This window comes from Schistocerca americana, chromosome 5 (assembly GCF_021461395.2).
Source record: "Schistocerca americana isolate TAMUIC-IGC-003095 chromosome 5, iqSchAmer2.1, whole genome shotgun sequence".
In the NCBI taxonomy this organism is placed as follows: Eukaryota; Metazoa; Arthropoda; class Insecta; order Orthoptera; family Acrididae; genus Schistocerca; species Schistocerca americana.
This window is the reverse complement of record NC_060123.1, coordinates 600,440,582-600,461,360: the sequence shown is the minus strand read 5'-3', so window position 1 is coordinate 600,461,360 and position 20,779 is coordinate 600,440,582. Positions and strand designations below refer to the sequence as shown.

At 53.4% G+C, this 20,779-nt stretch overlaps 21 non-coding genes across 21 annotated transcripts; all 21 read right to left on the bottom strand.

The window, feature by feature from the left end:
* Positions 1-860: 860 nt before the first annotated feature.
* Positions 861-979, bottom strand: LOC124617024. The gene has a single exon (XR_006979948.1). It is a non-coding gene; the product is annotated as a 5S ribosomal RNA (ribosomal RNA).
* Positions 980-1,778: 799 nt separating this feature from the next.
* LOC124617013 lies at positions 1,779-1,897 on the bottom strand. Its single transcript, XR_006979947.1, has one exon. It is a non-coding gene; the product is annotated as a 5S ribosomal RNA (ribosomal RNA).
* Positions 1,898-2,696: 799 nt separating this feature from the next.
* On the bottom strand, positions 2,697-2,815 carry LOC124617002. Its single transcript, XR_006979946.1, has one exon. It is a non-coding gene; the product is annotated as a 5S ribosomal RNA (ribosomal RNA).
* A 798-nt stretch (positions 2,816-3,613) lies between these two features.
* On the bottom strand, positions 3,614-3,732 carry LOC124616989. The gene has a single exon (XR_006979945.1). It is a non-coding gene; the product is annotated as a 5S ribosomal RNA (ribosomal RNA).
* A 798-nt stretch (positions 3,733-4,530) lies between these two features.
* On the bottom strand, positions 4,531-4,649 carry LOC124616978. Its single transcript, XR_006979944.1, has one exon. It is a non-coding gene; the product is annotated as a 5S ribosomal RNA (ribosomal RNA).
* Positions 4,650-5,447: 798 nt separating this feature from the next.
* LOC124616966 lies at positions 5,448-5,566 on the bottom strand. Its single transcript, XR_006979943.1, has one exon. It is a non-coding gene; the product is annotated as a 5S ribosomal RNA (ribosomal RNA).
* A 799-nt stretch (positions 5,567-6,365) lies between these two features.
* Positions 6,366-6,484, bottom strand: LOC124616954. Its single transcript, XR_006979941.1, has one exon. It is a non-coding gene; the product is annotated as a 5S ribosomal RNA (ribosomal RNA).
* Positions 6,485-7,283: 799 nt separating this feature from the next.
* LOC124616943 lies at positions 7,284-7,402 on the bottom strand. Its single transcript, XR_006979940.1, has one exon. It is a non-coding gene; the product is annotated as a 5S ribosomal RNA (ribosomal RNA).
* A 799-nt stretch (positions 7,403-8,201) lies between these two features.
* LOC124616931 lies at positions 8,202-8,320 on the bottom strand. Its single transcript, XR_006979939.1, has one exon. It is a non-coding gene; the product is annotated as a 5S ribosomal RNA (ribosomal RNA).
* Positions 8,321-9,119: 799 nt separating this feature from the next.
* LOC124616920 lies at positions 9,120-9,238 on the bottom strand. Its single transcript, XR_006979938.1, has one exon. It is a non-coding gene; the product is annotated as a 5S ribosomal RNA (ribosomal RNA).
* A 799-nt stretch (positions 9,239-10,037) lies between these two features.
* Positions 10,038-10,156, bottom strand: LOC124616908. The gene has a single exon (XR_006979937.1). It is a non-coding gene; the product is annotated as a 5S ribosomal RNA (ribosomal RNA).
* Positions 10,157-10,955: 799 nt separating this feature from the next.
* LOC124616897 lies at positions 10,956-11,074 on the bottom strand. Its single transcript, XR_006979936.1, has one exon. It is a non-coding gene; the product is annotated as a 5S ribosomal RNA (ribosomal RNA).
* Positions 11,075-11,873: 799 nt separating this feature from the next.
* LOC124616886 lies at positions 11,874-11,992 on the bottom strand. The gene has a single exon (XR_006979925.1). It is a non-coding gene; the product is annotated as a 5S ribosomal RNA (ribosomal RNA).
* Positions 11,993-12,791: 799 nt separating this feature from the next.
* Positions 12,792-12,910, bottom strand: LOC124616875. The gene has a single exon (XR_006979914.1). It is a non-coding gene; the product is annotated as a 5S ribosomal RNA (ribosomal RNA).
* A 799-nt stretch (positions 12,911-13,709) lies between these two features.
* Positions 13,710-13,828, bottom strand: LOC124616863. Its single transcript, XR_006979903.1, has one exon. It is a non-coding gene; the product is annotated as a 5S ribosomal RNA (ribosomal RNA).
* Positions 13,829-14,627: 799 nt separating this feature from the next.
* Positions 14,628-14,746, bottom strand: LOC124616851. Its single transcript, XR_006979892.1, has one exon. It is a non-coding gene; the product is annotated as a 5S ribosomal RNA (ribosomal RNA).
* Positions 14,747-15,545: 799 nt separating this feature from the next.
* LOC124617412 lies at positions 15,546-15,664 on the bottom strand. Its single transcript, XR_006980041.1, has one exon. It is a non-coding gene; the product is annotated as a 5S ribosomal RNA (ribosomal RNA).
* Positions 15,665-16,463: 799 nt separating this feature from the next.
* Positions 16,464-16,582, bottom strand: LOC124617293. The gene has a single exon (XR_006980030.1). It is a non-coding gene; the product is annotated as a 5S ribosomal RNA (ribosomal RNA).
* A 799-nt stretch (positions 16,583-17,381) lies between these two features.
* On the bottom strand, positions 17,382-17,500 carry LOC124617076. Its single transcript, XR_006979953.1, has one exon. It is a non-coding gene; the product is annotated as a 5S ribosomal RNA (ribosomal RNA).
* Positions 17,501-18,299: 799 nt separating this feature from the next.
* LOC124616960 lies at positions 18,300-18,418 on the bottom strand. Its single transcript, XR_006979942.1, has one exon. It is a non-coding gene; the product is annotated as a 5S ribosomal RNA (ribosomal RNA).
* A 799-nt stretch (positions 18,419-19,217) lies between these two features.
* Positions 19,218-19,336, bottom strand: LOC124616796. The gene has a single exon (XR_006979886.1). It is a non-coding gene; the product is annotated as a 5S ribosomal RNA (ribosomal RNA).
* Positions 19,337-20,779: the final 1,443 nt, after the last annotated feature.

The window sequence follows — 20,779 nt, the reverse complement described above, 5'->3', positions numbered from 1 at the left end:
TGATGCTTAACTTCGGTGATCGGACGAGAACCGGTGTATCCATCATGGTATGGCCGTTGGCGCGCATCTAATGTAGGACCACGGCAGAATTCGCGTTCGGCTTTTTTCCCAACACACAAAATGTTAGTTTTCCGCCGCATTTGACGAAAGCACTTCCTTCCGCAACAGCCAGTTCCTCGAGGACGCGTGCGGGGAGCGCGCCCCACCGCCGCGTGTGTGAGACGCACTGCTGCTCGTTGCACCTCCTGTCATTCGCTGGGCGCGTGCAGCCTTCGGCACTAGCGGAGGACGCATCTTGTCCCTGGTGTCCAGCGGAGGGCCTGTACGGGGTGGTGCAGTGTCGTGCTGGAGGGCGCCACTGGTAGCGATGTGGGCTTCCTCGCCTCGCCGCGCCTCACACCAGGTGTCTGCGTAGTTTGCAGTGCATTCGCACCATTCCTGTCCCTGTCCCCGTCCCGACTTGTCCCGACTTTGCTCGACTGCCGCTCGCTGCCGCTCGGGTCGTGGTCCATATGACAGCGCAAGCACGACAAACGTCTGCGGGACGAGACGAGACGACTAAGGAATAAAGTCATGATTACAAACCAAATTTGGAACTCTACACTCCTACACAACAATAGGCGGTGAGCTATTTCAGAAATCACCTGCCGATTCGTACTGTTTTGTCGTTTTCAAAGTCTTCTTGGCAAACTTGGTTAGCACATTCTCCCTCAAACCGAGTTAATTACTGCATTTTCGTACCATTACAGTAGTTTAAAAGGCATAAGGAAGCATCTTTGTCACAACAGAAAGGTAGTTTGAAAATTGGGCTGGCAGGGGTAGCGACATAATACCAAAACGAAAAAAAAAAAAAGGAAGGTAGCCAACAGCACCCAGGTTTCCCAGGTGGTCACCCATCCAAGTACTAACTGGGCCCAATGATGCTTAACTTCGGTGATCGGACGAGAACCGGTGTATCCATCATGGTATGGCCGTTGGCGCGCATCTAATGTAGGACCACGGCAGAATTCGCGTTCGGCTTTTTTCCCAACACACAAAATGTTAGTTTTCCGCCGCATTTGACGAAAGCACTTCCTTCCGCAACAGCCAGTTCCTCGAGGACGCGTGCGGGGAGCGCGCCCCACCGCCGCGTGTGTGAGACGCACTGCTGCTCGTTGCACCTCCTGTCATTCGCTGGGCGCGTGCAGCCTTCGGCACTAGCGGAGGACGCATCTTGTCCCTGGTGTCCAGCGGAGGGCCTGTACGGGGTGGTGCAGTGTCGTGCTGGAGGGCGCCACTGGTAGCGATGTGGGCTTCCTCGCCTCGCCGCGCCTCACACCAGGTGTCTGCGTAGTTTGCAGTGCATTCGCACCATTCCTGTCCCTGTCCCCGTCCCGACTTGTCCCGACTTTGCTCGACTGCCGCTCGCTGCCGCTCGGGTCGTGGTCCATATGACAGCGCAAGCACGACAAACGTCTGCGGGACGAGACGAGACGACTAAGGAATAAAGTCATGATTACAAACCAAATTTGGAACTCTACACTCCTACACAACAATAGGCGGTGAGCTATTTCAGAAATCACCTGCCGATTCGTACTGTTTTGTCGTTTTCAAAGTCTTCTTGGCAAACTTGGTTAGCACATTCTCCCTCAAACCGAGTTAATTACTGCATTTTCGTACCATTACAGTAGTTTAAAAGGCATAAGGAAGCATCTTTGTCACAACAGAAAGGTAGTTTGAAAATTGGGCTGGCAGGGGTAGCGACATAATACCAAAACGAAAAAAAAAAAAAGGAAGGTAGCCAACAGCACCCAGGTTTCCCAGGTGGTCACCCATCCAAGTACTAACTGGGCCCAATGATGCTTAACTTCGGTGATCGGACGAGAACCGGTGTATCCATCATGGTATGGCCGTTGGCGCGCATCTAATGTAGGACCACGGCAGAATTCGCGTTCGGCTTTTTTCCCAACACACAAAATGTTAGTTTTCCGCCGCATTTGACGAAAGCACTTCCTTCCGCAACAGCCAGTTCCTCGAGGACGCGTGCGGGGAGCGCGCCCCACCGCCGCGTGTGTGAGACGCACTGCTGCTCGTTGCACCTCCTGTCATTCGCTGGGCGCGTGCAGCCTTCGGCACTAGCGGAGGACGCATCTTGTCCCTGGTGTCCAGCGGAGGGCCTGTACGGGGTGGTGCAGTGTCGTGCTGGAGGGCGCCACTGGTAGCGATGTGGGCTTCCTCGCCTCGCCGCGCCTCACACCAGGTGTCTGCGTAGTTTGCAGTGCATTCGCACCATTCCTGTCCCTGTCCCCGTCCCGACTTGTCCCGACTTTGCTCGACTGCCGCTCGCTGCCGCTCGGGTCGTGGTCCATATGACAGCGCAAGCACGACAAACGTCTGCGGGACGAGACGAGACGACTAAGGAATAAAGTCATGATTACAAACCAAATTTGGAACTCTACACTCCTACACAACAATAGGCGGTGAGCTATTTCAGAAATCACCTGCCGATTCGTACTGTTTTGTCGTTTTCAAAGTCTTCTTGGCAAACTTGGTTAGCACATTCTCCCTCAAACCGAGTTAATTACTGCATTTTCGTACCATTACAGTAGTTTAAAAGGCATAAGGAAGCATCTTTGTCACAACAGAAAGGTAGTTTGAAAATTGGGCTGGCAGGGGTAGCGACATAATACCAAAACGAAAAAAAAAAAAAGGAAGGTAGCCAACAGCACCCAGGTTTCCCAGGTGGTCACCCATCCAAGTACTAACTGGGCCCAATGATGCTTAACTTCGGTGATCGGACGAGAACCGGTGTATCCATCATGGTATGGCCGTTGGCGCGCATCTAATGTAGGACCACGGCAGAATTCGCGTTCGGCTTTTTTCCCAACACACAAAATGTTAGTTTTCCGCCGCATTTGACGAAAGCACTTCCTTCCGCAACAGCCAGTTCCTCGAGGACGCGTGCGGGGAGCGCGCCCCACCGCCGCGTGTGTGAGACGCACTGCTGCTCGTTGCACCTCCTGTCATTCGCTGGGCGCGTGCAGCCTTCGGCACTAGCGGAGGACGCATCTTGTCCCTGGTGTCCAGCGGAGGGCCTGTACGGGGTGGTGCAGTGTCGTGCTGGAGGGCGCCACTGGTAGCGATGTGGGCTTCCTCGCCTCGCCGCGCCTCACACCAGGTGTCTGCGTAGTTTGCAGTGCATTCGCACCATTCCTGTCCCTGTCCCCGTCCCGACTTGTCCCGACTTTGCTCGACTGCCGCTCGCTGCCGCTCGGGTCGTGGTCCATATGACAGCGCAAGCACGACAAACGTCTGCGGGACGAGACGAGACGACTAAGGAATAAAGTCATGATTACAAACCAAATTTGGAACTCTACACTCCTACACAACAATAGGCGGTGAGCTATTTCAGAAATCACCTGCCGATTCGTACTGTTTTGTCGTTTTCAAAGTCTTCTTGGCAAACTTGGTTAGCACATTCTCCCTCAAACCGAGTTAATTACTGCATTTTCGTACCATTACAGTAGTTTAAAAGGCATAAGGAAGCATCTTTGTCACAACAGAAAGGTAGTTTGAAAATTGGGCTGGCAGGGGTAGCGACATAATACCAAAACGAAAAAAAAAAAAGGAAGGTAGCCAACAGCACCCAGGTTTCCCAGGTGGTCACCCATCCAAGTACTAACTGGGCCCAATGATGCTTAACTTCGGTGATCGGACGAGAACCGGTGTATCCATCATGGTATGGCCGTTGGCGCGCATCTAATGTAGGACCACGGCAGAATTCGCGTTCGGCTTTTTTCCCAACACACAAAATGTTAGTTTTCCGCCGCATTTGACGAAAGCACTTCCTTCCGCAACAGCCAGTTCCTCGAGGACGCGTGCGGGGAGCGCGCCCCACCGCCGCGTGTGTGAGACGCACTGCTGCTCGTTGCACCTCCTGTCATTCGCTGGGCGCGTGCAGCCTTCGGCACTAGCGGAGGACGCATCTTGTCCCTGGTGTCCAGCGGAGGGCCTGTACGGGGTGGTGCAGTGTCGTGCTGGAGGGCGCCACTGGTAGCGATGTGGGCTTCCTCGCCTCGCCGCGCCTCACACCAGGTGTCTGCGTAGTTTGCAGTGCATTCGCACCATTCCTGTCCCTGTCCCCGTCCCGACTTGTCCCGACTTTGCTCGACTGCCGCTCGCTGCCGCTCGGGTCGTGGTCCATATGACAGCGCAAGCACGACAAACGTCTGCGGGACGAGACGAGACGACTAAGGAATAAAGTCATGATTACAAACCAAATTTGGAACTCTACACTCCTACACAACAATAGGCGGTGAGCTATTTCAGAAATCACCTGCCGATTCGTACTGTTTTGTCGTTTTCAAAGTCTTCTTGGCAAACTTGGTTAGCACATTCTCCCTCAAACCGAGTTAATTACTGCATTTTCGTACCATTACAGTAGTTTAAAAGGCATAAGGAAGCATCTTTGTCACAACAGAAAGGTAGTTTGAAAATTGGGCTGGCAGGGGTAGCGACATAATACCAAAACGAAAAAAAAAAAAGGAAGGTAGCCAACAGCACCCAGGTTTCCCAGGTGGTCACCCATCCAAGTACTAACTGGGCCCAATGATGCTTAACTTCGGTGATCGGACGAGAACCGGTGTATCCATCATGGTATGGCCGTTGGCGCGCATCTAATGTAGGACCACGGCAGAATTCGCGTTCGGCTTTTTTCCCAACACACAAAATGTTAGTTTTCCGCCGCATTTGACGAAAGCACTTCCTTCCGCAACAGCCAGTTCCTCGAGGACGCGTGCGGGGAGCGCGCCCCACCGCCGCGTGTGTGAGACGCACTGCTGCTCGTTGCACCTCCTGTCATTCGCTGGGCGCGTGCAGCCTTCGGCACTAGCGGAGGACGCATCTTGTCCCTGGTGTCCAGCGGAGGGCCTGTACGGGGTGGTGCAGTGTCGTGCTGGAGGGCGCCACTGGTAGCGATGTGGGCTTCCTCGCCTCGCCGCGCCTCACACCAGGTGTCTGCGTAGTTTGCAGTGCATTCGCACCATTCCTGTCCCTGTCCCCGTCCCGACTTGTCCCGACTTTGCTCGACTGCCGCTCGCTGCCGCTCGGGTCGTGGTCCATATGACAGCGCAAGCACGACAAACGTCTGCGGGACGAGACGAGACGACTAAGGAATAAAGTCATGATTACAAACCAAATTTGGAACTCTACACTCCTACACAACAATAGGCGGTGAGCTATTTCAGAAATCACCTGCCGATTCGTACTGTTTTGTCGTTTTCAAAGTCTTCTTGGCAAACTTGGTTAGCACATTCTCCCTCAAACCGAGTTAATTACTGCATTTTCGTACCATTACAGTAGTTTAAAAGGCATAAGGAAGCATCTTTGTCACAACAGAAAGGTAGTTTGAAAATTGGGCTGGCAGGGGTAGCGACATAATACCAAAACGAAAAAAAAAAAAGGAAGGTAGCCAACAGCACCCAGGTTTCCCAGGTGGTCACCCATCCAAGTACTAACTGGGCCCAATGATGCTTAACTTCGGTGATCGGACGAGAACCGGTGTATCCATCATGGTATGGCCGTTGGCGCGCATCTAATGTAGGACCACGGCAGAATTCGCGTTCGGCTTTTTTCCCAACACACAAAATGTTAGTTTTCCGCCGCATTTGACGAAAGCACTTCCTTCCGCAACAGCCAGTTCCTCGAGGACGCGTGCGGGGAGCGCGCCCCACCGCCGCGTGTGTGAGACGCACTGCTGCTCGTTGCACCTCCTGTCATTCGCTGGGCGCGTGCAGCCTTCGGCACTAGCGGAGGACGCATCTTGTCCCTGGTGTCCAGCGGAGGGCCTGTACGGGGTGGTGCAGTGTCGTGCTGGAGGGCGCCACTGGTAGCGATGTGGGCTTCCTCGCCTCGCCGCGCCTCACACCAGGTGTCTGCGTAGTTTGCAGTGCATTCGCACCATTCCTGTCCCTGTCCCCGTCCCGACTTGTCCCGACTTTGCTCGACTGCCGCTCGCTGCCGCTCGGGTCGTGGTCCATATGACAGCGCAAGCACGACAAACGTCTGCGGGACGAGACGAGACGACTAAGGAATAAAGTCATGATTACAAACCAAATTTGGAACTCTACACTCCTACACAACAATAGGCGGTGAGCTATTTCAGAAATCACCTGCCGATTCGTACTGTTTTGTCGTTTTCAAAGTCTTCTTGGCAAACTTGGTTAGCACATTCTCCCTCAAACCGAGTTAATTACTGCATTTTCGTACCATTACAGTAGTTTAAAAGGCATAAGGAAGCATCTTTGTCACAACAGAAAGGTAGTTTGAAAATTGGGCTGGCAGGGGTAGCGACATAATACCAAAACGAAAAAAAAAAAAAGGAAGGTAGCCAACAGCACCCAGGTTTCCCAGGTGGTCACCCATCCAAGTACTAACTGGGCCCAATGATGCTTAACTTCGGTGATCGGACGAGAACCGGTGTATCCATCATGGTATGGCCGTTGGCGCGCATCTAATGTAGGACCACGGCAGAATTCGCGTTCGGCTTTTTTCCCAACACACAAAATGTTAGTTTTCCGCCGCATTTGACGAAAGCACTTCCTTCCGCAACAGCCAGTTCCTCGAGGACGCGTGCGGGGAGCGCGCCCCACCGCCGCGTGTGTGAGACGCACTGCTGCTCGTTGCACCTCCTGTCATTCGCTGGGCGCGTGCAGCCTTCGGCACTAGCGGAGGACGCATCTTGTCCCTGGTGTCCAGCGGAGGGCCTGTACGGGGTGGTGCAGTGTCGTGCTGGAGGGCGCCACTGGTAGCGATGTGGGCTTCCTCGCCTCGCCGCGCCTCACACCAGGTGTCTGCGTAGTTTGCAGTGCATTCGCACCATTCCTGTCCCTGTCCCCGTCCCGACTTGTCCCGACTTTGCTCGACTGCCGCTCGCTGCCGCTCGGGTCGTGGTCCATATGACAGCGCAAGCACGACAAACGTCTGCGGGACGAGACGAGACGACTAAGGAATAAAGTCATGATTACAAACCAAATTTGGAACTCTACACTCCTACACAACAATAGGCGGTGAGCTATTTCAGAAATCACCTGCCGATTCGTACTGTTTTGTCGTTTTCAAAGTCTTCTTGGCAAACTTGGTTAGCACATTCTCCCTCAAACCGAGTTAATTACTGCATTTTCGTACCATTACAGTAGTTTAAAAGGCATAAGGAAGCATCTTTGTCACAACAGAAAGGTAGTTTGAAAATTGGGCTGGCAGGGGTAGCGACATAATACCAAAACGAAAAAAAAAAAAAGGAAGGTAGCCAACAGCACCCAGGTTTCCCAGGTGGTCACCCATCCAAGTACTAACTGGGCCCAATGATGCTTAACTTCGGTGATCGGACGAGAACCGGTGTATCCATCATGGTATGGCCGTTGGCGCGCATCTAATGTAGGACCACGGCAGAATTCGCGTTCGGCTTTTTTCCCAACACACAAAATGTTAGTTTTCCGCCGCATTTGACGAAAGCACTTCCTTCCGCAACAGCCAGTTCCTCGAGGACGCGTGCGGGGAGCGCGCCCCACCGCCGCGTGTGTGAGACGCACTGCTGCTCGTTGCACCTCCTGTCATTCGCTGGGCGCGTGCAGCCTTCGGCACTAGCGGAGGACGCATCTTGTCCCTGGTGTCCAGCGGAGGGCCTGTACGGGGTGGTGCAGTGTCGTGCTGGAGGGCGCCACTGGTAGCGATGTGGGCTTCCTCGCCTCGCCGCGCCTCACACCAGGTGTCTGCGTAGTTTGCAGTGCATTCGCACCATTCCTGTCCCTGTCCCCGTCCCGACTTGTCCCGACTTTGCTCGACTGCCGCTCGCTGCCGCTCGGGTCGTGGTCCATATGACAGCGCAAGCACGACAAACGTCTGCGGGACGAGACGAGACGACTAAGGAATAAAGTCATGATTACAAACCAAATTTGGAACTCTACACTCCTACACAACAATAGGCGGTGAGCTATTTCAGAAATCACCTGCCGATTCGTACTGTTTTGTCGTTTTCAAAGTCTTCTTGGCAAACTTGGTTAGCACATTCTCCCTCAAACCGAGTTAATTACTGCATTTTCGTACCATTACAGTAGTTTAAAAGGCATAAGGAAGCATCTTTGTCACAACAGAAAGGTAGTTTGAAAATTGGGCTGGCAGGGGTAGCGACATAATACCAAAACGAAAAAAAAAAAAAGGAAGGTAGCCAACAGCACCCAGGTTTCCCAGGTGGTCACCCATCCAAGTACTAACTGGGCCCAATGATGCTTAACTTCGGTGATCGGACGAGAACCGGTGTATCCATCATGGTATGGCCGTTGGCGCGCATCTAATGTAGGACCACGGCAGAATTCGCGTTCGGCTTTTTTCCCAACACACAAAATGTTAGTTTTCCGCCGCATTTGACGAAAGCACTTCCTTCCGCAACAGCCAGTTCCTCGAGGACGCGTGCGGGGAGCGCGCCCCACCGCCGCGTGTGTGAGACGCACTGCTGCTCGTTGCACCTCCTGTCATTCGCTGGGCGCGTGCAGCCTTCGGCACTAGCGGAGGACGCATCTTGTCCCTGGTGTCCAGCGGAGGGCCTGTACGGGGTGGTGCAGTGTCGTGCTGGAGGGCGCCACTGGTAGCGATGTGGGCTTCCTCGCCTCGCCGCGCCTCACACCAGGTGTCTGCGTAGTTTGCAGTGCATTCGCACCATTCCTGTCCCTGTCCCCGTCCCGACTTGTCCCGACTTTGCTCGACTGCCGCTCGCTGCCGCTCGGGTCGTGGTCCATATGACAGCGCAAGCACGACAAACGTCTGCGGGACGAGACGAGACGACTAAGGAATAAAGTCATGATTACAAACCAAATTTGGAACTCTACACTCCTACACAACAATAGGCGGTGAGCTATTTCAGAAATCACCTGCCGATTCGTACTGTTTTGTCGTTTTCAAAGTCTTCTTGGCAAACTTGGTTAGCACATTCTCCCTCAAACCGAGTTAATTACTGCATTTTCGTACCATTACAGTAGTTTAAAAGGCATAAGGAAGCATCTTTGTCACAACAGAAAGGTAGTTTGAAAATTGGGCTGGCAGGGGTAGCGACATAATACCAAAACGAAAAAAAAAAAAAGGAAGGTAGCCAACAGCACCCAGGTTTCCCAGGTGGTCACCCATCCAAGTACTAACTGGGCCCAATGATGCTTAACTTCGGTGATCGGACGAGAACCGGTGTATCCATCATGGTATGGCCGTTGGCGCGCATCTAATGTAGGACCACGGCAGAATTCGCGTTCGGCTTTTTTCCCAACACACAAAATGTTAGTTTTCCGCCGCATTTGACGAAAGCACTTCCTTCCGCAACAGCCAGTTCCTCGAGGACGCGTGCGGGGAGCGCGCCCCACCGCCGCGTGTGTGAGACGCACTGCTGCTCGTTGCACCTCCTGTCATTCGCTGGGCGCGTGCAGCCTTCGGCACTAGCGGAGGACGCATCTTGTCCCTGGTGTCCAGCGGAGGGCCTGTACGGGGTGGTGCAGTGTCGTGCTGGAGGGCGCCACTGGTAGCGATGTGGGCTTCCTCGCCTCGCCGCGCCTCACACCAGGTGTCTGCGTAGTTTGCAGTGCATTCGCACCATTCCTGTCCCTGTCCCCGTCCCGACTTGTCCCGACTTTGCTCGACTGCCGCTCGCTGCCGCTCGGGTCGTGGTCCATATGACAGCGCAAGCACGACAAACGTCTGCGGGACGAGACGAGACGACTAAGGAATAAAGTCATGATTACAAACCAAATTTGGAACTCTACACTCCTACACAACAATAGGCGGTGAGCTATTTCAGAAATCACCTGCCGATTCGTACTGTTTTGTCGTTTTCAAAGTCTTCTTGGCAAACTTGGTTAGCACATTCTCCCTCAAACCGAGTTAATTACTGCATTTTCGTACCATTACAGTAGTTTAAAAGGCATAAGGAAGCATCTTTGTCACAACAGAAAGGTAGTTTGAAAATTGGGCTGGCAGGGGTAGCGACATAATACCAAAACGAAAAAAAAAAAAAGGAAGGTAGCCAACAGCACCCAGGTTTCCCAGGTGGTCACCCATCCAAGTACTAACTGGGCCCAATGATGCTTAACTTCGGTGATCGGACGAGAACCGGTGTATCCATCATGGTATGGCCGTTGGCGCGCATCTAATGTAGGACCACGGCAGAATTCGCGTTCGGCTTTTTTCCCAACACACAAAATGTTAGTTTTCCGCCGCATTTGACGAAAGCACTTCCTTCCGCAACAGCCAGTTCCTCGAGGACGCGTGCGGGGAGCGCGCCCCACCGCCGCGTGTGTGAGACGCACTGCTGCTCGTTGCACCTCCTGTCATTCGCTGGGCGCGTGCAGCCTTCGGCACTAGCGGAGGACGCATCTTGTCCCTGGTGTCCAGCGGAGGGCCTGTACGGGGTGGTGCAGTGTCGTGCTGGAGGGCGCCACTGGTAGCGATGTGGGCTTCCTCGCCTCGCCGCGCCTCACACCAGGTGTCTGCGTAGTTTGCAGTGCATTCGCACCATTCCTGTCCCTGTCCCCGTCCCGACTTGTCCCGACTTTGCTCGACTGCCGCTCGCTGCCGCTCGGGTCGTGGTCCATATGACAGCGCAAGCACGACAAACGTCTGCGGGACGAGACGAGACGACTAAGGAATAAAGTCATGATTACAAACCAAATTTGGAACTCTACACTCCTACACAACAATAGGCGGTGAGCTATTTCAGAAATCACCTGCCGATTCGTACTGTTTTGTCGTTTTCAAAGTCTTCTTGGCAAACTTGGTTAGCACATTCTCCCTCAAACCGAGTTAATTACTGCATTTTCGTACCATTACAGTAGTTTAAAAGGCATAAGGAAGCATCTTTGTCACAACAGAAAGGTAGTTTGAAAATTGGGCTGGCAGGGGTAGCGACATAATACCAAAACGAAAAAAAAAAAAAGGAAGGTAGCCAACAGCACCCAGGTTTCCCAGGTGGTCACCCATCCAAGTACTAACTGGGCCCAATGATGCTTAACTTCGGTGATCGGACGAGAACCGGTGTATCCATCATGGTATGGCCGTTGGCGCGCATCTAATGTAGGACCACGGCAGAATTCGCGTTCGGCTTTTTTCCCAACACACAAAATGTTAGTTTTCCGCCGCATTTGACGAAAGCACTTCCTTCCGCAACAGCCAGTTCCTCGAGGACGCGTGCGGGGAGCGCGCCCCACCGCCGCGTGTGTGAGACGCACTGCTGCTCGTTGCACCTCCTGTCATTCGCTGGGCGCGTGCAGCCTTCGGCACTAGCGGAGGACGCATCTTGTCCCTGGTGTCCAGCGGAGGGCCTGTACGGGGTGGTGCAGTGTCGTGCTGGAGGGCGCCACTGGTAGCGATGTGGGCTTCCTCGCCTCGCCGCGCCTCACACCAGGTGTCTGCGTAGTTTGCAGTGCATTCGCACCATTCCTGTCCCTGTCCCCGTCCCGACTTGTCCCGACTTTGCTCGACTGCCGCTCGCTGCCGCTCGGGTCGTGGTCCATATGACAGCGCAAGCACGACAAACGTCTGCGGGACGAGACGAGACGACTAAGGAATAAAGTCATGATTACAAACCAAATTTGGAACTCTACACTCCTACACAACAATAGGCGGTGAGCTATTTCAGAAATCACCTGCCGATTCGTACTGTTTTGTCGTTTTCAAAGTCTTCTTGGCAAACTTGGTTAGCACATTCTCCCTCAAACCGAGTTAATTACTGCATTTTCGTACCATTACAGTAGTTTAAAAGGCATAAGGAAGCATCTTTGTCACAACAGAAAGGTAGTTTGAAAATTGGGCTGGCAGGGGTAGCGACATAATACCAAAACGAAAAAAAAAAAAAGGAAGGTAGCCAACAGCACCCAGGTTTCCCAGGTGGTCACCCATCCAAGTACTAACTGGGCCCAATGATGCTTAACTTCGGTGATCGGACGAGAACCGGTGTATCCATCATGGTATGGCCGTTGGCGCGCATCTAATGTAGGACCACGGCAGAATTCGCGTTCGGCTTTTTTCCCAACACACAAAATGTTAGTTTTCCGCCGCATTTGACGAAAGCACTTCCTTCCGCAACAGCCAGTTCCTCGAGGACGCGTGCGGGGAGCGCGCCCCACCGCCGCGTGTGTGAGACGCACTGCTGCTCGTTGCACCTCCTGTCATTCGCTGGGCGCGTGCAGCCTTCGGCACTAGCGGAGGACGCATCTTGTCCCTGGTGTCCAGCGGAGGGCCTGTACGGGGTGGTGCAGTGTCGTGCTGGAGGGCGCCACTGGTAGCGATGTGGGCTTCCTCGCCTCGCCGCGCCTCACACCAGGTGTCTGCGTAGTTTGCAGTGCATTCGCACCATTCCTGTCCCTGTCCCCGTCCCGACTTGTCCCGACTTTGCTCGACTGCCGCTCGCTGCCGCTCGGGTCGTGGTCCATATGACAGCGCAAGCACGACAAACGTCTGCGGGACGAGACGAGACGACTAAGGAATAAAGTCATGATTACAAACCAAATTTGGAACTCTACACTCCTACACAACAATAGGCGGTGAGCTATTTCAGAAATCACCTGCCGATTCGTACTGTTTTGTCGTTTTCAAAGTCTTCTTGGCAAACTTGGTTAGCACATTCTCCCTCAAACCGAGTTAATTACTGCATTTTCGTACCATTACAGTAGTTTAAAAGGCATAAGGAAGCATCTTTGTCACAACAGAAAGGTAGTTTGAAAATTGGGCTGGCAGGGGTAGCGACATAATACCAAAACGAAAAAAAAAAAAAGGAAGGTAGCCAACAGCACCCAGGTTTCCCAGGTGGTCACCCATCCAAGTACTAACTGGGCCCAATGATGCTTAACTTCGGTGATCGGACGAGAACCGGTGTATCCATCATGGTATGGCCGTTGGCGCGCATCTAATGTAGGACCACGGCAGAATTCGCGTTCGGCTTTTTTCCCAACACACAAAATGTTAGTTTTCCGCCGCATTTGACGAAAGCACTTCCTTCCGCAACAGCCAGTTCCTCGAGGACGCGTGCGGGGAGCGCGCCCCACCGCCGCGTGTGTGAGACGCACTGCTGCTCGTTGCACCTCCTGTCATTCGCTGGGCGCGTGCAGCCTTCGGCACTAGCGGAGGACGCATCTTGTCCCTGGTGTCCAGCGGAGGGCCTGTACGGGGTGGTGCAGTGTCGTGCTGGAGGGCGCCACTGGTAGCGATGTGGGCTTCCTCGCCTCGCCGCGCCTCACACCAGGTGTCTGCGTAGTTTGCAGTGCATTCGCACCATTCCTGTCCCTGTCCCCGTCCCGACTTGTCCCGACTTTGCTCGACTGCCGCTCGCTGCCGCTCGGGTCGTGGTCCATATGACAGCGCAAGCACGACAAACGTCTGCGGGACGAGACGAGACGACTAAGGAATAAAGTCATGATTACAAACCAAATTTGGAACTCTACACTCCTACACAACAATAGGCGGTGAGCTATTTCAGAAATCACCTGCCGATTCGTACTGTTTTGTCGTTTTCAAAGTCTTCTTGGCAAACTTGGTTAGCACATTCTCCCTCAAACCGAGTTAATTACTGCATTTTCGTACCATTACAGTAGTTTAAAAGGCATAAGGAAGCATCTTTGTCACAACAGAAAGGTAGTTTGAAAATTGGGCTGGCAGGGGTAGCGACATAATACCAAAACGAAAAAAAAAAAAAGGAAGGTAGCCAACAGCACCCAGGTTTCCCAGGTGGTCACCCATCCAAGTACTAACTGGGCCCAATGATGCTTAACTTCGGTGATCGGACGAGAACCGGTGTATCCATCATGGTATGGCCGTTGGCGCGCATCTAATGTAGGACCACGGCAGAATTCGCGTTCGGCTTTTTTCCCAACACACAAAATGTTAGTTTTCCGCCGCATTTGACGAAAGCACTTCCTTCCGCAACAGCCAGTTCCTCGAGGACGCGTGCGGGGAGCGCGCCCCACCGCCGCGTGTGTGAGACGCACTGCTGCTCGTTGCACCTCCTGTCATTCGCTGGGCGCGTGCAGCCTTCGGCACTAGCGGAGGACGCATCTTGTCCCTGGTGTCCAGCGGAGGGCCTGTACGGGGTGGTGCAGTGTCGTGCTGGAGGGCGCCACTGGTAGCGATGTGGGCTTCCTCGCCTCGCCGCGCCTCACACCAGGTGTCTGCGTAGTTTGCAGTGCATTCGCACCATTCCTGTCCCTGTCCCCGTCCCGACTTGTCCCGACTTTGCTCGACTGCCGCTCGCTGCCGCTCGGGTCGTGGTCCATATGACAGCGCAAGCACGACAAACGTCTGCGGGACGAGACGAGACGACTAAGGAATAAAGTCATGATTACAAACCAAATTTGGAACTCTACACTCCTACACAACAATAGGCGGTGAGCTATTTCAGAAATCACCTGCCGATTCGTACTGTTTTGTCGTTTTCAAAGTCTTCTTGGCAAACTTGGTTAGCACATTCTCCCTCAAACCGAGTTAATTACTGCATTTTCGTACCATTACAGTAGTTTAAAAGGCATAAGGAAGCATCTTTGTCACAACAGAAAGGTAGTTTGAAAATTGGGCTGGCAGGGGTAGCGACATAATACCAAAACGAAAAAAAAAAAAAGGAAGGTAGCCAACAGCACCCAGGTTTCCCAGGTGGTCACCCATCCAAGTACTAACTGGGCCCAATGATGCTTAACTTCGGTGATCGGACGAGAACCGGTGTATCCATCATGGTATGGCCGTTGGCGCGCATCTAATGTAGGACCACGGCAGAATTCGCGTTCGGCTTTTTTCCCAACACACAAAATGTTAGTTTTCCGCCGCATTTGACGAAAGCACTTCCTTCCGCAACAGCCAGTTCCTCGAGGACGCGTGCGGGGAGCGCGCCCCACCGCCGCGTGTGTGAGACGCACTGCTGCTCGTTGCACCTCCTGTCATTCGCTGGGCGCGTGCAGCCTTCGGCACTAGCGGAGGACGCATCTTGTCCCTGGTGTCCAGCGGAGGGCCTGTACGGGGTGGTGCAGTGTCGTGCTGGAGGGCGCCACTGGTAGCGATGTGGGCTTCCTCGCCTCGCCGCGCCTCACACCAGGTGTCTGCGTAGTTTGCAGTGCATTCGCACCATTCCTGTCCCTGTCCCCGTCCCGACTTGTCCCGACTTTGCTCGACTGCCGCTCGCTGCCGCTCGGGTCGTGGTCCATATGACAGCGCAAGCACGACAAACGTCTGCGGGACGAGACGAGACGACTAAGGAATAAAGTCATGATTACAAACCAAATTTGGAACTCTACACTCCTACACAACAATAGGCGGTGAGCTATTTCAGAAATCACCTGCCGATTCGTACTGTTTTGTCGTTTTCAAAGTCTTCTTGGCAAACTTGGTTAGCACATTCTCCCTCAAACCGAGTTAATTACTGCATTTTCGTACCATTACAGTAGTTTAAAAGGCATAAGGAAGCATCTTTGTCACAACAGAAAGGTAGTTTGAAAATTGGGCTGGCAGGGGTAGCGACATAATACCAAAACGAAAAAAAAAAAAAGGAAGGTAGCCAACAGCACCCAGGTTTCCCAGGTGGTCACCCATCCAAGTACTAACTGGGCCCAATGATGCTTAACTTCGGTGATCGGACGAGAACCGGTGTATCCATCATGGTATGGCCGTTGGCGCGCATCTAATGTAGGACCACGGCAGAATTCGCGTTCGGCTTTTTTCCCAACACACAAAATGTTAGTTTTCCGCCGCATTTGACGAAAGCACTTCCTTCCGCAACAGCCAGTTCCTCGAGGACGCGTGCGGGGAGCGCGCCCCACCGCCGCGTGTGTGAGACGCACTGCTGCTCGTTGCACCTCCTGTCATTCGCTGGGCGCGTGCAGCCTTCGGCACTAGCGGAGGACGCATCTTGTCCCTGGTGTCCAGCGGAGGGCCTGTACGGGGTGGTGCAGTGTCGTGCTGGAGGGCGCCACTGGTAGCGATGTGGGCTTCCTCGCCTCGCCGCGCCTCACACCAGGTGTCTGCGTAGTTTGCAGTGCATTCGCACCATTCCTGTCCCTGTCCCCGTCCCGACTTGTCCCGACTTTGCTCGACTGCCGCTCGCTGCCGCTCGGGTCGTGGTCCATATGACAGCGCAAGCACGACAAACGTCTGCGGGACGAGACGAGACGACTAAGGAATAAAGTCATGATTACAAACCAAATTTGGAACTCTACACTCCTACACAACAATAGGCGGTGAGCTATTTCAGAAATCACCTGCCGATTCGTACTGTTTTGTCGTTTTCAAAGTCTTCTTGGCAAACTTGGTTAGCACATTCTCCCTCAAACCGAGTTAATTACTGCATTTTCGTACCATTACAGTAGTTTAAAAGGCATAAGGAAGCATCTTTGTCACAACAGAAAGGTAGTTTGAAAATTGGGCTGGCAGGGGTAGCGACATAATACCAAAACGAAAAAAAAAAAAAGGAAGGTAGCCAACAGCACCCAGGTTTCCCAGGTGGTCACCCATCCAAGTACTAACTGGGCCCAATGATGCTTAACTTCGGTGATCGGACGAGAACCGGTGTATCCATCATGGTATGGCCGTTGGCGCGCATCTAATGTAGGACCACGGCAGAATTCGCGTTCGGCTTTTTTCCCAACACACAAAATGTTAGTTTTCCGCCGCATTTGACGAAAGCACTTCCTTCCGCAACAGCCAGTTCCTCGAGGACGCGTGCGGGGAGCGCGCCCCACCGCCGCGTGTGTGAGACGCACTGCTGCTCGTTGCACCTCCTGTCATTCGCTGGGCGCGTGCAGCCTTCGGCACTAGCGGAGGACGCATCTTGTCCCTGGTGTCCAGCGGAGGGCCTGTACGGGGTGGTGCAGTGTCGTGCTGGAGGGCGCCACTGGTAGCGATGTGGGCTTCCTCGCCTCGCCGCGCCTCACACCAGGTGTCTGCGTAGTTTGCAGTGCATTCGCACCATTCCTGTCCCTGTCCCCGTCCCGACTTGTCCCGACTTTGCTCGACTGCCGCTCGCTGCCGCTCGGGTCGTGGTCCATATGACAGCGCAAGCACGACAAACGTCTGCGGGACGAGACGAGACGACTAAGGAATAAAGTCATGATTACAAACCAAATTTGGAACTCTACACTCCTACACAACAATAGGCGGTGAGCTATTTCAGAAATCACCTGCCGATTCGTACTGTTTTGTCGTTTTCAAAGTCTTCTTGGCAAACTTGGTTAGCACATTCTCCCTCAAACCGAGTTAATTACTGCATTTTCGTACCATTACAGTAGTTTAAAAGGCATAAGGAAGCATCTTTGTCACAACAGAAAGGTAGTTTGAAAATTGGGCTGGCAGGGGTAGCGACATAATACCAAAACGAAAAAAAAAAAAAGGAAGGTAGCCAACAGCACCCAGGTTTCCCAGGTGGTCACCCATCCAAGTACTAACTGGGCCCAATGATGCTTAACTTCGGTGATCGGACGAGAACCGGTGTATCCATCATGGTATGGCCGTTGGCGCGCATCTAATGTAGGACCACGGCAGAATTCGCGTTCGGCTTTTTTCCCAACACACAAAATGTTAGTTTTCCGCCGCATTTGACGAAAGCACTTCCTTCCGCAACAGCCAGTTCCTCGAGGACGCGTGCGGGGAGCGCGCCCCACCGCCGCGTGTGTGAGACGCACTGCTGCTCGTTGCACCTCCTGTCATTCGCTGGGCGCGTGCAGCCTTCGGCACTAGCGGAGGACGCATCTTGTCCCTGGTGTCCAGCGGAGGGCCTGTACGGGGTGGTGCAGTGTCGTGCTGGAGGGCGCCACTGGTAGCGATGTGGGCTTCCTCGCCTCGCCGCGCCTCACACCAGGTGTCTGCGTAGTTTGCAGTGCATTCGCACCATTCCTGTCCCTGTCCCCGTCCCGACTTGTCCCGACTTTGCTCGACTGCCGCTCGCTGCCGCTCGGGTCGTGGTCCATATGACAGCGCAAGCACGACAAACGTCTGCGGGACGAGACGAGACGACTAAGGAATAAAGTCATGATTACAAACCAAATTTGGAACTCTACACTCCTACACAACAATAGGCGGTGAGCTATTTCAGAAATCACCTGCCGATTCGTACTGTTTTGTCGTTTTCAAAGTCTTCTTGGCAAACTTGGTTAGCACATTCTCCCTCAAACCGAGTTAATTACTGCATTTTCGTACCATTACAGTAGTTTAAAAGGCATAAGGAAGCATCTTTGTCACAACAGAAAGGTAGTTTGAAAATTGGGCTGGCAGGGGTAGCGACATAATACCAAAACGAAAAAAAAAAAAAGGAAGGTAGCCAACAGCACCCAGGTTTCCCAGGTGGTCACCCATCCAAGTACTAACTGGGCCCAATGATGCTTAACTTCGGTGATCGGACGAGAACCGGTGTATCCATCATGGTATGGCCGTTGGCGCGCATCTAATGTAGGACCACGGCAGAATTCGCGTTCGGCTTTTTTCCCAACACACAAAATGTTAGTTTTCCGCCGCATTTGACGAAAGCACTTCCTTCCGCAACAGCCAGTTCCTCGAGGACGCGTGCGGGGAGCGCGCCCCACCGCCGCGTGTGTGAGACGCACTGCTGCTCGTTGCACCTCCTGTCATTCGCTGGGCGCGTGCAGCCTTCGGCACTAGCGGAGGACGCATCTTGTCCCTGGTGTCCAGCGGAGGGCCTGTACGGGGTGGTGCAGTGTCGTGCTGGAGGGCGCCACTGGTAGCGATGTGGGCTTCCTCGCCTCGCCGCGCCTCACACCAGGTGTCTGCGTAGTTTGCAGTGCATTCGCACCATTCCTGTCCCTGTCCCCGTCCCGACTTGTCCCGACTTTGCTCGACTGCCGCTCGCTGCCGCTCGGGTCGTGGTCCATATGACAGCGCAAGCACGACAAACGTCTGCGGGACGAGACGAGACGACTAAGGAATAAAGTCATGATTACAAACCAAATTTGGAACTCTACACTCCTACACAACAATAGGCGGTGAGCTATTTCAGAAATCACCTGCCGATTCGTACTGTTTTGTCGTTTTCAAAGTCTTCTTGGCAAACTTGGTTAGCACATTCTCCCTCAAACCGAGTTAATTACTGCATTTTCGTACCATTACAGTAGTTTAAAAGGCATAAGGAAGCATCTTTGTCACAACAGAAAGGTAGTTTGAAAATTGGGCTGGCAGGGGTAGCGACATAATACCAAAACGAAAAAAAAAAAAAGGAAGGTAGCCAACAGCACCCAGGTTTCCCAGGTGGTCACCCATCCAAGTACTAACTGGGCCCAATGATGCTTAACTTCGGTGATCGGACGAGAACCGGTGTATCCATCATGGTATGGCCGTTGGCGCGCATCTAATGTAGGACCACGGCAGAATTCGCGTTCGGCTTTTTTCCCAACACACAAAATGTTAGTTTTCCGCCGCATTTGACGAAAGCACTTCCTTCCGCAACAGCCAGTTCCTCGAGGACGCGTGCGGGGAGCGCGCCCCACCGCCGCGTGTGTGAGACGCACTGCTGCTCGTTGCACCTCCTGTCATTCGCTGGGCGCGTGCAGCCTTCGGCACTAGCGGAGGACGCATCTTGTCCCTGGTGTCCAGCGGAGGGCCTGTACGGGGTGGTGCAGTGTCGTGCTGGAGGGCGCCACTGGTAGCGATGTGGGCTTCCTCGCCTCGCCGCGCCTCACACCAGGTGTCTGCGTAGTTTGCAGTGCATTCGCACCATTCCTGTCCCTGTCCCCGTCCCGACTTGTCCCGACTTTGCTCGACTGCCGCTCGCTGCCGCTCGGGTCGTGGTCCATATGACAGCGCAAGCACGACAAACGTCTGCGGGACGAGACGAGACGACTAAGGAATAAAGTCATGATTACAAACCAAATTTGGAACTCTACACTCCTACACAACAATAGGCGGTGAGCTATTTCAGAAATCACCTGCCGATTCGTACTGTTTTGTCGTTTTCAAAGTCTTCTTGGCAAACTTGGTTAGCACATTCTCCCTCAAACCGAGTTAATTACTGCATTTTCGTACCATTACAGTAGTTTAAAAGGCATAAGGAAGCATCTTTGTCACAACAGAAAGGTAGTTTGAAAATTGGGCTGGCAGGGGTAGCGACATAATACCAAAACGAAAAAAAAAAAAAAATGGAAGTTAGCCAGCAGCACCCAGGTTTCCCAGGCGGTCACCCATCCAAGTAGTAACCGAGCCGCCCGATGGTGATTAAGTTCGTTGCCCCAGGTTCGTCGTTGAGTACACCATCGCATGCGCTCCTGTCTGTGATGCAGCTTCAAGTGTAACCGCTGCCATAGTCTCCGAGCTGGTAGTCGATGCTGGTGCAAACGTCGTCGAACTGATCGTGCAGATGGTTGTTGTCTTGCAAACGTCGCCGTCTGTTGACTCAGGGATCGAGACGTGGCTGCACGATCCGTTACAGCCATGCGGATAAGATTTCTGTCATCTCGACTGCTACTGATACGAGGCCGTTGGGATCCAGCACGGCGTCCCGTATTACCCTCCTGAACCCACCGATTCCATATTCTGCTAACAGTCATTGGATCTCGACCAACGCGAGCGGCAATGTCGCGATACGATAAACCGCAATCGCGATAGGCTACATCCGACGTTTGTCAAAGTCGGAAACGTGATGGTACGCATTTCTCCTCCATACACGAGGCATCGCAAAAACGTTTCACCAGGCAACGCCGGTCAACTGCTGTTTGTGTATGAGAAATCGGTTGGAAGCTTTCCTCATGTCATCACGTTGTAGGTATCGCCACCGGCGGCAACCTTGTGT